Raw genomic sequence first — 17,048 nt, 5'->3', positions numbered from 1 at the left:
ACTGGGTTAATGTGCCATATGCTATGTAAGGAGGGTTATTTTTAAATGGGAGAGCAAAATGTACAGTGCTGACGTGCATTGTCTGGGAGCAGGGAGGTTGTACGCACACCCCGTACATTTTGTTACAAAGGCACAGATCGCAGAGGGGTTTGTAAAGACAAAAGGCAGGAAGCAAGGAAAGCAGAGTGCATTAAACAATAAGGGAGCATTTTCATGACAAGGTTAGAAGCCCTGGAGGCACATACCAAAAAAGGAGGGAGGTGGAGTTGATCAACACAAATAGGAGAAACACAGCAAACAGGAAGAACAAGAAAGCACACCTGGGGCTGTGCAAGCAATACATATATAGATATAGGAGAGACAAAAGCGATTTAGTTAAGAATACATAGTGCAGGAGTGCCTTTCTTCTTGGAAACACTGTTCCCTTTTGAAAAAGGGCTGTGCATAAAAGGTACCTTCTTATTAATATCAAACTTGCACAATGCCTGCCACTGTTTCACGTATTATCTAAGCGTGCTGATGCTTCGGGTCTATATGCATTGTGATGGCAGTAAAAATTTCAGCTCAGTCCAAGGAGACTAGCACTTATGCCAGCAATTCGTCCTATCTGGCACAAGCAAGCAGCCCTCTCTCAACATCAAATCCATGCAAGCCCAGTGTGGAAAAGTGACCAGTAGGTCCAGAACCTGGATATGCCCACCATATGCTCATTGTAAGAAAAGTGGGATATAAATGCTATGTAATGCAGTAAATAAATATGCTCTGGAAGCCCCACCCGAGGGTGGTGGGCTGCCTGTGTCCAACAGACAAGTCTGAATTTTACAAAAAGGGAGGCAGTATATGGGAAGGGAAATGGGCAACTTGAATGTGGGGCTATTTTGCATGTTCTATGTCAGGGGAGCTGTCGATAAAAGAAGTTTTTTTTTAAAAAAAAATGCAAAAAATGTCATGGAAATAATTGGGGGGAAATGATAAATGTGGCATCGCACTACTTTTAACTGCCTCCTCCCTGTTTGACAGTTTGTTATTAATTTGTTTACCAAGCAATTTATAACAACCTTATGGTCACAGATTTTAATCACCATTTCTCCCATTTAATTATGAGCAAGCTTTCGAAAGATGTCAAAATAGATTCCAAGGAATGCATTTCCCCTTGAACTTTGCCAGGAAGAAGAAAGTAGAAGACTAGCATAGAAGGGTATATTTGGTACCCCCATCTTGTCACCATGAGCTCCCACTCTGAACAGCAGCTAGAACCCTGACTCTGAGCTGCATTAGTAGGGGCCAATCAGGATAGTGATACCAGAGGCAACAGTGGTGGCTGGTCCATTAGAGCAACTGAGACATTCTCCCATCAACCTCACACCTACACTTAGCCAGGATCTGCCTGACTACTATCTCACTTGAAACAAGGGGCTAGCCTGTCAACTTCCTTCTCCTTAGTCTCAGTTTTGTGCTTGCAGAGCTCAGCAAGAGAGAACAGGAGAGGGGCCAAACTAGAGTTTGTTGGCTCAGCCTATATTGGCTCTGGCTGCCTTCCACCTCCCCAGTCCCAAGGAGCACCACCCACCACGGAGAGACAGAGGTGTTGGATGCCAACCCAGAGCCCAACATCCTGCCACAGCATGACAGTTAGGGGCTCATAAAACCAGGGGCCTCATAATTGGAACACCTACAACAGGATCTCACTCACACACACCTTTCCACCAACACTGGCAAATAGCCTGGAGAAACCTAACCGAGAAAGTAGAGTGTGAAGTTCCAGGCTGGACTTCTCCTTTAAAGGCTTCCACCCACTGGGAAGGAGCAGAAACTGGGATCTGCAGGGATTCTTAAAGAGAGAGAAAAGAAAAGAAAAACTCAAATAAACCAGCCAGGGATTAAAATCAATAGATGGATTTCTGATCGACATATTACATGGGGTTTAAAATACCAGAAATGACCATCCTTTCTGCTGGTTTTTGTACACAATGATGCTAAAGAGCCATATTTTTATTGCTTACTAGCTGGCCCAGCCACACGTTGCAGTGGCTTGTTTTGTGAAATGGAAAAGGAAGATGTGTGTGTGTGTGTGTGTGTGTTGTTGTTGTTGTTGTTGTTGTTGTTCAGTCGTTCAGTCGTGTCCGACTCTTCGTGACCCCATGGACCAGAGCACGCCAGGCACGCCTATCCTTCACTGCCTCTCGCAGTTTGGCCAAACTCATGTTAGTAGCTTCGAGAGCACTGTCCAACCATCTCATCCTCTGTCGTCCCCTTCTCCTTGTGCCCTCCATCTTTCCCAACATCAGGGTCTTTTCTAGGGAGTCTTCTCTTCTCATGAGGTGGCCAAAGTACTGGAGCCTCAACTTCAGGATCTGTCCTTCTAGTGAGCACTCAGGGCGGATTTCTTTGAGAATGGATAGGTTTGATCTTCTTGCAGTCCATGGGACTCTCAAGAGTCTCCTCCAGCACCATAATTCAAAAGCATCAATTCTACGGCGATCAGCCTTCTTTATGGTCCAGCTCTCGCTTCCGTACATTACTACTGGGATATATATATATATATATATATATATATATATATATATATAGATATAGATATATATATAGATATATATATATAAATGTAAACTGTCCATGCCCACAGCTTCTCCCGTTGAATTTCCACCTGCCTCCTCTCTGTATTTCCCTCCGTTTCTGACTGCCTCCACACAGCTTCTCCCGTTGAATTTCCACCTGCCTCCTCTCTGTCTTTCCCTCCATTTCTGCCTGCTACCTTCCCCTCCCCCGCACATTCCCTGGTCACCCCAAAACTCTGTTGCTTACTGCTGTATAATTGCAAATGGAGCTCGCGTTTTGGAAAGCGGCTGTCGATTGCTGTGGCCTGGGAAGGCGCACACGCACACGCAGATGGCTTCTTCGGGGGTTGGTGACCTCCATTTTTGACCTGTGTTACCATAGCAACCTGGCCTCGCAACGCCGCCTGGCCTCAAAGCCCGGCTTCTCTCCTGTCTCTTGATGTTTGGTCGTGTAGTAGCAGCTCTATCGCCCCCCCACCCCGCACCCCGCCTCTCTGCAAATAGCTACCAGCTTGTTATGTGTTGTCGGGCCCCTTGAGGTGGTGGCTGAAAGTTAGGCCGCAAATGGCGGACAGCCGTTTGAGGCGGCAGCTGTAAGTTGTCGCCTCAGGAGTTGGGTGGCACCTTTCTATTGGTTGCTGGTTGTGATGTCAGTGCTGTTGCTGGTGACATCTAATAGGCGCGCCAATTTTTTTGCGTTTATTCTTTATTTTAGGTATGTCAGGTGTGGTTTTTTGAAATTTATTTATCCTATGTTATTCCCTGATGGTCATGGAATGCTGTGTCCTAATTTGATGCTGTTTGGTCCAGCGGTTACGGAGCAAGTTGGTAACACCCGTGCACGCAATGGGAACATTTTTATATATAGGCCTATAGATGGTGCAGTGCCATCACCAGCCAGCATGCTAGCAGCCCAACCATGCATGGTGTTCGATTTATTTATTTATTTATTTATTTATTTATTTATCTATTTATTTATTTATATGCCACTTTTCATCTTGAAGCTCTCAAAGCAGTTTTGCAGGCAGAAAAAAATCAGAAGACAGTTAAATAATGTATGAGGTATAAAACTCTAAAACAGCAGATAAAACATTGTAAAACATCAACATCCATAAAACTGGGCAGCATAAATCACACAGTTTGCCCTTGAGTGCAAGCTTCTTCTTTTTTTTGTATTTTAAAGCCAAACGACACTTGACATTTATCATGCAGTTTGCAAGCTGTTTGTTTCATAAATTTCCAGCCTGGGACATGGGGCTGTGCAAATCAGGACCCTGGTGTGGAGGTTGTGGGTGGGGCTTTAACACTTTGCCCTCAGCTGTGGTCTCGATCCAAATCAGACCCCTTATAACTGCAGTGGGGGGGTGTTTGTGGAGAACTTCCATTGAAGTGAATGGGAACTTTCCTTCCTTTGCAAATAGAAGGCAGGGGTGCTGACCCAGATGAGGACCAACCAAAAGGTTCAAGCCCACCCACCCACCCACCACACACACAAAGGACCTGCTCCATATTGGGGTACAGAAAAAGCTTGCAAAGTACGTGATAAGAAAGCAAATTCTGAGCTTTGATTCAGATCCATATTAGTGTAGAAACGTAGAGGGAGGAAAGAAAGAAGCAGTTAGAGTAGCACAATCCGACCTCACTCCCCCTGTTCTGCAGTGGATGGATCTGGTGGGAAAAAGCATGCTGGTATGGGTGACTGCAATGTGTTTTAGGTATAGTTTCACAACCACATTAGCCAGTCCTCAAATGTAAAGCATGCATTGTGCCTCTGTTTACAGGTGGTGCAACACATTCATGCAGATATCTACGTAAAAATGTAAGAAGAGCCCCACAGGATAACAGAACACAGGACCATTGAGGTTCAGCATGCTGCTTCCCACAGTGGCCACCCAGATGCATCAGGGAAGCCCATAAGTGGCAATTTGAAAGCAACAGCCTACACCAATGGTTGTTTTCCATCAGCTAGTATTCAATGGCATGTTGCCTGTGAACCTACTGTAGATGTTCTGTGTAGTCATTGTGACCTATCCTGCATGAGGAGAAATTGGCCCACATCAGAGCATTGAAAAACAACAATAGCTCCAAGAAGCATTGCCATAGCTGTGAGATTTGCTAACCCTCATCAAATAGCAAACAATCCAGTGCTATTATAGGTACTAATACAGAGTTCTCGTGAGTTGATAGAAAACAGATTCCTAAATGTGCTTCTGTGGCTCCCTGAGATATTATGGCACCTTACATGAAAACCCAAGTCCCAGTGATGAACAGACTTCAGGAAAATATAACACTGAAAAACTACTTGTAAGACTTAGCCCTTAAAACAAACCAGGGATCACAATTATCACCTTTTCCTTCAATAATGTGCTGTTCCTTAACATCTCCACAACCTCTCCTAATCCCCAAAGTTCAAAGCTATTTGGATCCGAGTTTTTCAACCCTGACATTTCAGACTGACTCTGTTTTCACTTTGCACCAGTTCTACATCCCTGTGATGCTAGGATTGGCTAATGGGTATGAGGCATGTCTCCAGTGGCGAAATGCTGCACTATTAGAGCTTCTGGACTATTTTTACAATATTGCTTCATCCTAGCTGGCTGATGTAGAACGTGCTGTACCTGCAGGCCACTTCTAAAAAAGAGAGAGAGAGAAATCTCAACAAGAGAGTTAAACTGACCTTAAAAATCTTCTGTTCTATCCAATAACATATTTACAGCCCAGACCTAGACATGTTTACACAGAAGTAAGCCCTGCCGAGTTCAATGAGGCTCCCTTCCTGGTAAGAATGTTTAGGATTGTGCCCTTAGGCACTTTAATTCCCTACACTTCCACTTTTAAAGATTCTAGGAATTGATTCATGCCTTAAATGTAGCATCCCTTCAGGCTATTGACAGCCCATTCGGCATTCCAGCATTTAACCAAAATGCATTTCATAACATCAAACACATTCAGAGATACATATCGCTGAAGGGAGATGGAGAGTTATCGGCTGACAGGATTTCTAATCAGTTTTCTCTCACATGACTCCTGATACATCTTTAATATGCATTCTGGAAGAAGAAGAAAATGGCAAGTTTTCTTCTCTAACACACTCAAACAAAGGAAACAGCATAGCCGAGTTTTTGCCATGGTCCTCAGTCTAGGACTGGTAATTGAAGTGTAAAAGTGGAGATGAAATAATGAACAGCCGTTTTCATGTTCATGTAGTGGATTCACATTTTCAAATCCTTTGATCGTTCTTAAGGTTTATACTCAGTCCCCTGAGAGCTCTCCACTTTCTCAGCTCAATTCTCATACAAAAACTAGCCCACATGCACACAGGCCTAGTATCTTGGTGCTTTTCACTCAGTTTTTTAATTCTCCCATTTATTTCTCTGGCCATCAATGGTTAATATAATAAAAATCAGGAAATAGCCTTATTCATGCATTCATAGTTGGGGTTAAAGAAACAGAAGGGGAGGGAAGAGCATTATGGATATGTCAGCTCCACACTCCCTTCCTTGTGGCCCTACCCAAGTTCAAGGTCGACTCTTACCTATACTCATAGATTTAGGCTTCTCTCCAGTTCTCATTGTTCCAGTCTTAAGTTCAGTTCTCCATATTTCCACATCTATTTGCAATTAGAAGAAGAAGACCTCGTGAAATTTCATCAGGGCTGATTTCTCACAATATGCACATTTCTGCAAAGCAATTTCCCCTAATACAATGCATATCCCTTTGTTATTTTCATTAATATATGCATTTTATGCATACCTTCCCGAAGTATACGCATATATGTGTCCATTACTTGGCTGGAGAACTTCATTGCAAAATTCAGTGAAGTGCGTATTTCAAAGAATGACTTGTTTTTTGTTTCCATATTGCCTTGGAAAGTTATTGTGTGTGAGCGACACAACGCTATAAACTTGCAGCACAATCTTAGGCATGTTTACTCAGGGGGAAAATATGTAAAATGGGAAGAATTACAAACTTTATCTCATTAATTCTAATCACTTACACAGATATCCACAACTAAAGACATATTTCAACCCATAGATACACACAGAGTCACTTTCTCCTCATGCAGTCCTACACTACTGGAGAATTTGTGTTGTTGTCGTTGTTATTTCAATTAATTACCCACCGTTCATCATCAAGTCCCACAGTAGGTTATCATCAGGTATCCACAACAGGCTTGCCATACATCAGGAAAAATCCTGACATGTCCTGGTTTTCGGTTGTAAAAATGGTGTCAGGGGGGATTTTGCCGAAACGGTAAAATGTCAGGGGGAAACCGGATGTATGGCAATGGGGGGAAAAGCAGCAGAAACAGCTCCAAAAGCTTTAAATCACTAATTTTGGGTTTCCCCAAAGAAGCTCAACAATTTGGGTTTGTTCCCAAATGAAACTCAACAATTTGGGGGTCTTTTGTGTGGGTCCAGAATTTTACTTTTTGAAATATGGCAACCCTAAACAACAGTTAACTGTGGCAGGTTCCAACCATGTAAAATTGAATATTAAAAGCAGTTTGAACAAGTTGCAATTACAGGAATATGGTGAGTTCTTAAAAAAAAAAAAACATATTTCAGGTGTCAGAGGCCAGGGTAGTGAGGTTAATCTTCAGCATACAGCAGAAATTATATACTGAAGGTACCAGATGCACCTCTGTGGGGAGGGACTGCCACAGCCTTGGAGCTTCCACAGAGAATGTCCTCTACCAGGCAGCCATTCCTTTAACTTTTGAAGGTAGTAGAACTACAAAGAGGGCCCCCACAAATAATCTCAACGCCCAAGAGTCTCTGTAGCGAAGGAAGTAGTCTTTCAGATATTTGAAGCATAAGCCATTGGGGCCTTTAAACACTAATGTGAACACCTTGAATTGGGCCCAGAAATGAATTGGCAACCAATATTCAGACCAATATATCAGTCAATTACATGGATCTTTCCCACCTGGTTGGCAAGACCCATGTGACTCCTATGCGACTGGAGTAGCCTTATGCAAGAGAGATTATTGCATGAGGAACTGGCTCCCACCCTGTTGGTCAGGAGCTGGGTTCTCCAGCTGGTTCCTCCCACCATTCCTCTGTGTCCAATCAGTCCTTGACAGTTGGTTATGTGTATCATCTGTGTACTAAGCCTTGGATGTATGCTCATGAGCTCAAGAAAAGTCTTGTTTCTGAAATAGGGCAATTCCTTATGCGAAAGGTTGGTGATCTCATAAGCTCAGCATTGTGCAGAAGAAGATTGAGTGTACTCAGGCACTGAAGAAAACCTTTCAAGGAACAGGTAGGCACAAAGCAACAAACACACTGGTTACCGGTAAGTGGCTAGCACTTAGTTGTAAGGGAAATGTTTCTGACAGTTGCCAGAAAGGATAAGGTGGTAACTTTGAGTACAAGGCTGTAAAGAGGTCCATAGTTAGAAGACAAGGTAAGTGTCAAGGGGACAAGATTGTGAAAGAAGTTACAGATCTAAACATTTGCAACCTTTGCAGCTTCTTGCTCCAAAATGAACTTTATGCCGTGCAAATCAGTGGCTCCAATTCCACCTTGCATTTGGTCTCTCTTCTAAAACCTTTGTATCCAAAATATCAGAAATCTAAATTTTAGGTCAGGAATGAAATATTTATACAGGTTTGCAAAAACTATTTCTGTAAGAATTATTTTTAATTGACAGCCATTAAGCCTGATCCTGCATATCCCATTAATTTCAATGAAACTTCCTCCCACAAAAAGGAGTTGCACAAGGATTGCCTTAAACTGGGGGTTGTCAAAATATACGAGAGAGAGAGAGAGAGAGAGAGAGAGAGAGAGAGAGAGAGAGAGAGAGAGAGAGAGAGAGAGAGAGCGCTTTGCTCTCCTGTTTGCAAAATGGAATTTGGAGTGTTGGAAATTGTCTCTGCTCCTGCTGTTTACAGTTTTGTTTTGTTTTTCAGCCTACAAAATGCCAAAATGAAGGCAGGAAATGTTATAGTCCATCCCCACTCCTTGATTTTCCTTCAGATGTCATCACCAAGCCAAATCTCATTGGCTATATAGAGTTGTCAATGAAGCCAAATCAGAGTGAAGACAAAAAACATTGCCTCACTCTGATTTGGTTTGGGGATAATGCCACACAGCTAATTTATTTGGCTACAAGCCAAACTAGATGAGAAACAGTGGTTCCTGTCCACACATTTTGTGAATAAAAAAAGAAAAACCTGGCAACCTAAAGTTTTCAGGAGTACAGTCACTGCTGCTGCCAAGGCCATGAACAGACAAGAAAGAAGGGGTGGGTAAGTTGAGCAAGAGAGTGCTTTCATGACGTTTGCATTGGACCCGAACAAGGCCCCCTTCTGTGCTGAAAAGGTTATTTGAAAGAAAGAAAGAAAGAAAGAAAGAAAGAAAGAAAGAAAGAAAGAAAGAAAGAAAGAAAGAGCTCTTCCTTAGCAGATGTCATTAACACATGACTTTGAGCAGGTTGTGAGTTATTGGGGTAGACCACAGTTGTATTTCTAAGCTTGTTGTCAAGGTTTGGTTTATGTGATACGGTGCAGGAAAGATGGCAGGACGCAAGCTTGTTTAGTCTGAAACAGCACCTGTTGATCTGGATGCTTCCCCTCTAGTCCCTGGTTGCAAGGTTCCCCATGTCCTGGCACTAAAAACAGGTTCCAGAATTTAGGCCCAGAGACCCTGTAGCCATCCAGACACATGACATCAGGTGTTGGGCAAGTGGGTATGGTTCGGCTGAAAGAGCATCACAGGTAAAATTGGGACTCATTCCAGGCCACAGGCCTGAGGTTCCCAACCTAAACAATAGCATAAGTAAGTTCCAATTGTGTTCTTCACACAGGAATGCTCATCTCAGCATTTTAATTGAGAAGAAATGCTTGGACTTTTGACATCCCCAACTCCATTTTAATATCTGTCTCTTCGAGACCCTAAGCATAGACCCTTGGCATGTTTTCAATGTACATTTTTGTTGAAAATATACCGTATTTTTCTGGGTATAAGACTAGATTTTTTTACCAAAAAAAATAGGTTTAAAATTGGGGCTCATCTTATACACAGGTAGTGCTAAGGGGTGTTTTCTTAATTTGGAGGGGCATCTTATACATGGGAAAATACGGTATTATTTTATGTTATACTAAATCCCCATGCGATGTAACCTACCTTTTTCTTTTACACATAATGTTCCAACTATTAAATGCCTTCTTCTGGATCTCTTCCATAAAGTAACTCTGCAGTGATGGAGATCAATCTATTGCCAAGCTATTAATAGGGCCAAGTGTTTATTTCTGCCACTCCTTTAAAAAAAAGCAACAACAACAACAGGGTTTTGCCTTTCAATCTTTCAAAACATTTACATATATAATTATGTGCACACCTACATGGGAGTAAGAACCTTGATGTGATCTACTCATGAGTAAACAAGGAAAGGATCAGTCTGTGGCTCAAATGCCACATTCAAGTTTAATTCAGGCATTCTAGATCTGCCATGTGATGTTAGCTCTGTCCCCTGGTGCCCTCCATTTCTTGGAGAGAGAACTTCTACTGTGGGGAGCCTGATCTCATAGGCTTCCTGCATGATTTAGACTCCTGGTTTTCCAGAGTTCTAAACAGTGCTGGGCTCGTACATGAGTAGGGAAGGCTTCCTGCTCCAGAAATTAGGCTTGCAATTTTACGAGGGTAGTGGTAATGGTGACAGAGGGCAAAGGAAACCCACCCTGCCAATTATGGTGATAATATTACCTATATTCTGGGATAGCCAACACGGTGCCCTCCAGATTGTCTTGGACTCCAACTCCCATCATGCTCAACCAGCATAGCTAATTGTTAGAGACAGTGGAAGATGGAATCCTACAATATCCAGAACGCACCAGTTGGCCTACCCCTGAGACTACCATTAGTCATATTTAATAATCTCTTATAATACTATACACATATAATGTTGTCTGCATATCATTTTAACACTCCTCTGGATCTTATTTTTTCCCTGAGAAAAACAGGAAGGCACAAATGCTTTAAATTGTGCCAGAGCATCTTACCTTTGCTTAATTCATTATTCTGTACTATTTTTAGTGTGACAAAATACCTTTGTTCTGAACAAAAGAGAGATTCTTTCAAGCCCTTGGGTAATGGCGGATAGGATTTTATGAAACCCTCAGGTGCCTCCAAGCCACTTTTGTCAAAGACTATTAGCAGAACAATGCAGAATTTAAACCAACTCTTGCTATTTTGTAAGCTTTCGTTTACTTACAATCCTGACTGATTTTCTCCTCCCATTGCACTATCCTATTATTTTGCAAACTCAAATGCCCTGCCTCATTGCTCACATCCCACCTCTCAAAACATTTTTACCTTCTTAGCACATAATCATGGCATCCTATTCCTGTCTGTCTGTATTACATTATCAAAGTTATTCCGCCTAACGGATTTTCAGCTTCTTATCCTAATAGCATATCTTTCCTGTTTTGTATTTTAACATATATAGAGTCTCCAGTTATTTTCTTTGCTATCTTTTTTATGGAACCCTGCATGCATGCATATAGTATTAATGTGGAGTGAATATATTCAAGGACAAAGGAGGATTAGAGTGGGTTAATCTCCAGATGTAGTTCTGAAAACAGCTAAAACAACTCTATTGCTAGCACTCTCAGAACACCAGAATATGCCCAGAGATGCACAAACATGAACTGGGATGTACAAAATTCCCCTTTGGGGGCTGTTTTCTACATTAATGTATACCCAAGCATTTTTTTTCCTTCCCAACTGGTCAGTGGTACATTTAACTTGTCTTTTGGAAAGCAATAATATTTCAGATAAATGGAACTAAATAAACATGCATAATTTTTTGCACCTAGCAAGTTTCTGAATGACAGCCAATGGTATCCATCTTCCAGCAGAAGAGACTTGCATTTGTGCAACAGAACACGACCTTCCTTTCCTCTCTCCTTTGCACTTCTAAAAAGTTGAGGGATGCTCTAAAGCAGAGGCTGTAACCAACACAATTGCTTTGAATAAACTGTGGATTTTCCTCATGCTCAGAGTGTGGCTGATCTCTAAGACAGGTGGATGGAGAAGAAATTTGGCCATCAGTGTAATGAAATTGCTATATTGGACTGAGACTGTCCAGATTCAGATCCCCAGTCAGCCATTTAGCTCACTGGGTGACCTTGAGCTATTTATATCTCTCAGCCCACCTTACTTCACAGAGTTGCTATGAGGATAACAAGGAGGAGAAATGTGTACATTGCCTTGAATTCCTTAGAGAAAAAGTACCTGAAGAGCCAGGTGCTCCCAAATCTTGAGGTCATCTGCAGAGGCTCTCCTCCAGATCCCCCAAGCATCTCAGGTGAGGCAGGTGGCAACTAGAGAGAAGGCCTTATTGGTGGTGGCACCTCATTTATGGAATTCCCACCCCAATAAATTTACTTGGCACCAATACTACAATATTGTCAGCGCCAAGCAAAGATGCTTTGTATTCCCTAGCTTCTTTATGTATTATCATTTTAACATCCCACAATTAACTACATTTTTGTTTAATTTTTAAAAATCATGTCTTTACAAACCACTCTGGATACATTGCTAAAGGGTGATGCATAAATATTTGAAAGAAATGAATAATATGTAACGAATCAAGCATGAGTTAATAATCTGCTAGGGACAAATTGAAAGTTAGAGAAATCATCATGTTGTCTTCTATACATTATAAATTACCTAACTGTTCCCTATACTAAAAACTGGCAGATCTTCAACCCAAAGTTTTAAGGCAGCTTCTACCTAAAGACCGTTCTCCTGGATCTTGAATTCTGGCTGCTTTTTATATATGATGGCAATAGGTGTGAAATGGTTTGTTTTTGCATTCTGAAGGTGAGATAATCTGCCTATTATAAAAAGCTTTAGTGCTTTCCAGTAAGTTAATGGACTTTGGAATTAGTTTGCTTATGTGTCTCTACACAGAAAGTGACTCAGTGGTGAATGACAGCAGCTCGCACTTTGAACTTAATAGAGCAATACAGCTCGCATTCCTGTCTGCACCTGACTGAAGCAGGAAAGGAGGGAGCACACTTCTTACCTTCTGGAGCAGTCAAGGTATCATACCCTGCAGTATTCCACAGAGGGAAATAGAATATTCTTGTGTGAGAGGGGAAGGGGCAGATGGGGGCGGAAGAAGGTGGGGGTGATGGGAGCACACTGCCATCGGCGCGATCCCGGTGGGGTTCCATCGCGGCTGCCCCCCCACCCGTGCTGGGCACCACGTCCCCGCAGGCTGCGCGACATGCCCCAGAACACGTGCCACACCCCCAGAACATGTGCCACGCCCCCACAGGGGGCGTGCCACGCCGACGGGACATGTGCTAGCCCCGCCCCTGCCTGCTCCCCGCCCCTGGTGCCAGAGAATGAAGCTCCGCCACTGGGGGCAGATTATGGTAGCCCGATGCCACAACCTGCCAGCTAACAAGGGGGCCAACACAATCAACTGTCAAGTGCACCACAACTAGGGACTCAGCTTAAAAAAAACATTTTCACACCGTTTTTCAGATTCCACCAGGGAGCAGGAACTGAAACTGTATGCCAGGTGGCAAAAGCACTAAGACTAGCTTCACAATACACACCATGGATGCAATGCTGTCAGTTGATACATTGGCTGATAAGATATAGCAGATGTTAATACTCTGACACTGAGGACAAAACTCAAGGCCTATATCCTTTGCTCTACCAGGCTACGGTTCTACAATGAGAATGAGCACTGCCAGTCAATGAGTCATCAGTGTGCTTGTTTTTTATTAGCTACATCTGAAGAGGCCCCACTCCAGCTGTTTTCTTTCGTTTGAGAAAGACTCACTGTGACATAATTTGTGAACATCATCTCAACTGGCCGATACCCAATTTGGTGTGTGTGTGTGTGTGTATGTGTGTATATATATATATATATATATATATATATATATATATATATATATATATATATATCACAGGGTTTCGACTCCTCCATAAATGCAGCTTTAGGTTTCAACAGACACCAGCCATTTCTCTGCCTCCTCTCCAGTCAGCTCACTGCTTGCTAACTTGCTTTGCTCCTGTGTCCTACTAAGGACACAGCACCCTCATGCTAACACCTCTGCAGGAGGCTAGTCCTGGCTTAATTAGCCGATCACATGTTGATTCCCTAGGATTAGAAAAGGTCTAATACACAATGTAATAAGTTTGCCTAATGTAATCAAAGGATTAAAGCATTTAACACACATCTTAAGACACACAGGTTTGACATCCCATTTTAACACACAAACTGTAATTAAATTCTAACATTTACTGAGCCCAGGCATTTAGCACACACAATCTTATAACAATATCCACAAATTGATGCCACTTAAGACTTTGTTGTGTCAGGGGTGATGACAAAGAAGCTGTGTTTGCACAAAGCAGGTGGGTGGCATGCAAACACACACACACACACCCCACACACACAATATTCAAACAATATCTCGCTCACAATGTTCATTTTGCTTCCTTGACGTCTCTCCTTTTTGTTTCTCTCTGTTAATGAACAACTTGTCATGACATTATTCACTCTAGTAAGAAATTACTATCTGACAAGCATAATGAACATTTCCACCCCTCAGAGCTTGAACTTCTTGCCAGAAATTGGAAGTTTACAAATAAACACCTAACTTTTTTAAAAAAATAATAATCCTCATCTTTCCCTACAATAATTTATAATGAAACATTGCACTGTATAATTAAGAGCATCCATATGTAATGGAGCATCTCAGTCTGGCTTGCACAAATATTATCTGTATGGCTTGTTTACTGAACTTTACCTAGAGAAATTCAACCAGGTCACCCATCACCACCACCCTTTAAAAAAATAACTAGTATTTTGGAAATCCTTATCTAACTTTCCCAGATTTGCTGCAGATGTTTCCTGGGAACAGAATGCTAGGCTGGGTCGCCAATGCACTGCTAGGTTGATCCTAAGCACTAGGCACTTGTGCCAGTATTGAAATACAATGCAGCATAAATAAGGCACTGGAATGAAACGGTTTCTTATAAGAAAAATCAAATGGTCAAACCAAACACCAAAACAACAGCAACATTGTTTCCCCCAAATCTTAGTTAGCAACTTTAAGCTCCAGTAAGAGACAATGGTTTGGGAGCCTGCCTTTCTGAGAATATGGCCTATATATGTGTGTGTGTGTGTGTGTGTGTCCTATACATAAAAAACAGATAGAAACACTTAGTTCTTGCTCCTTGCGTGCCTAATTTAAACATTGATGAACTACACACGTTAGCAGCAGGACTCGGACTACAGAAATAGACTATTGATGGAGCTGTGTTTGAAAATGGAGAATTCCTGTTGATCTAGTTGCTGGGTGGACAATTCAAAGTGCTCCGAGGGCCATTTTAATATATTTATGGAGGGCCACATCAGTACCTGGAGTATATTTGTTTTGCCATTTTAACGCAGCATTTGTTTTTCTGTCTATTAACTGTTATCCCTCTCTGCACTCCATAGCAGCCTCTTGATCAACCCTATCATGAGGCAGTCAGCCAACGTAGGCAGCTGACTTTATGAAAGAGCAACAAATTGTGAGTTGTTTAATTCATTGCTAATGTACTCACTGCCGTGGGATTTTGTGCCTCAGGTGCCAAAATTACTTAACTGGCTTAGGGATCTATGCACCTCACCTTGAGATTGGGGCAGGGGCGAGCAGGAAACATCATTTAGGGAACCCTATGTTGTGAGGCCTGATCTGCTTTATACACATTCACATGATGTTGCAACAAGAGACGCAGGACAATGTGCTTTGCCAATTGTGCCCACCTCTGCTGTCCAAAGGTAATTTGTTTATGAAATATGAGTCTGCCATGCATTTAGCTAAATGTCAGTGATGGGGCTGACCTTCAGAACAACGTACTGAATACCCAAGTGCAGGGGAAATGTTTTTGTGAGGTTCATTTAGCACAATTGCTTTTTGATCTATAAATACAAAGCAAGCATCTTTCATAAAGCTTCAGGGGAACTTCTGTAAAGGGGAGATAATAGGCCATGCATCCTGATCCAGTATGCTCCCGGCAAAGGCCAGTCTTGGTACCCAGGGACCGATTATGCAGCATAATACCCCCTTTTGTGGTGTAACTCACTGCAGAGAGTGGCCACCTTGCTTTTTTTATTTAAAAAAGCTTTATTTTATTATTCGCCAATACAACTATTAATACATTCGCATATTACAAACAAAATAAACTAACATTCACTCATTATTACATTCACTCATTTTTACAAACAAAGTAAACTAACATTCAATCATTTACAGAAAAACAACAACAACAACAACAACAAAAACAACAGATAAAGAACAGAAACGGGAAAAAAACAAAAAAATCGACCAGTCTTCCCTTGCATCCTTACATCTGTTTTCCCCACCACCTTTCAACACCCCCCCTCACCCTGTGCTTGACTTCCAGTCAACTCAGCTGCAGTTCATTTCCACTTAACTGCCACCTTGCAGTTAAGGACTTTGCAGAGAAATTAGAGAGCATTGCTCTGCCAAATAAGCATTTAAGACTACAAACTTTAAAAACAACACCTTAATAGGGGCTTTCGTGTGCATGCACACTTCTTCAGTGTGCATGCACACGAAAGCTCATACCAACAACAAACTTAGTTGGTCTCTAAGGTGCTACTGGAAGTAATTTTTTTATTTTTTTATTTTGTTTTGACCATGGCAGACCAACACAGCTACCTAGCTGTAACCTTAATAGGGCTCATCCAACTCAAGGGGACTTACTTAGGATTGCACTTCATTTCCAAGTCAATTGATTAATTGCATTTTCAGCCAGTTCAGGGCTCATCGTCTCCCCTGCTCCCATCCTCACAATAACCTTGTGAGGTAGAATAGGCTTTATGAGAGATTGCTTCAAAGTTAACCTATGAGGTCCATAGCGGATCATTTGAATCCAGCTTGTTCTATTGCTGAATGGTTGAGAAACATTCCCCTTTCTGTAATTCAAGCCCAGCACTTTTATCTTACTTGTTGTTGCATGTGGATAACAATTGTGTTCTTGACCCACACAGCATTTTCTTCAAACTAAAATACATACTCTGTAATTCCAGCCTTTCTCGAAATAACTTTCTACCCACATCATTCATCATCCTTTTATGTCTCCACTGAATCCTTTCAAAATTGTCCAACATTCTCCTTATATGAATGTAGCGCCTAAAGCCATGCACAGGATTGTTTGTGGTGGGGTGCCTATAAATGCAACCATCGTCGTATAAAAAACAAGGAAAATGCCTGTGTTTCAAATAATCTCATTGGAATGCATGATATCATGCCAGATGAAGCAGAATGTTCACAAAGGCAATTACTGTTACTGCAAAATACAATTTTCATTGTGCTGAGCAGGAAAGAGAAAACCTAACTTTTCTATGAAAATAAAATTCTAAATCACAGGATAAGCCAATAAGGCCCTACGCATTCTACATTTCTGATGTTCTGTTTGAAATAGGTTGATTTGTACAAGGATT

General features: G+C 41.9%; 1 long non-coding RNA gene across 1 annotated transcript in view; it reads right to left on the bottom strand.

Moving 5' to 3' along the window:
- The window catches only part of LOC117043719, a 99,339-nt gene that overhangs the window by 23,460 nt on the left and 58,831 nt on the right, over positions 1-17,048 (bottom strand). Inside the window, exon 3 of the long non-coding RNA XR_004426225.1 lies at positions 6,094-6,168. This is a non-coding gene — a long non-coding RNA (uncharacterized LOC117043719). The remainder of the gene's footprint in view (positions 1-6,093; positions 6,169-17,048) is intronic.

The sequence above is a fragment of the Lacerta agilis genome, chromosome 3 (assembly GCF_009819535.1).
Source record: "Lacerta agilis isolate rLacAgi1 chromosome 3, rLacAgi1.pri, whole genome shotgun sequence".
Lineage (NCBI taxonomy): Eukaryota > Metazoa > Chordata > Lepidosauria > Squamata > Lacertidae > Lacerta > Lacerta agilis.
The sequence above is the reverse complement of the archived record's forward strand: the minus strand, read 5'-3'. Positions and strand labels throughout refer to the sequence as shown.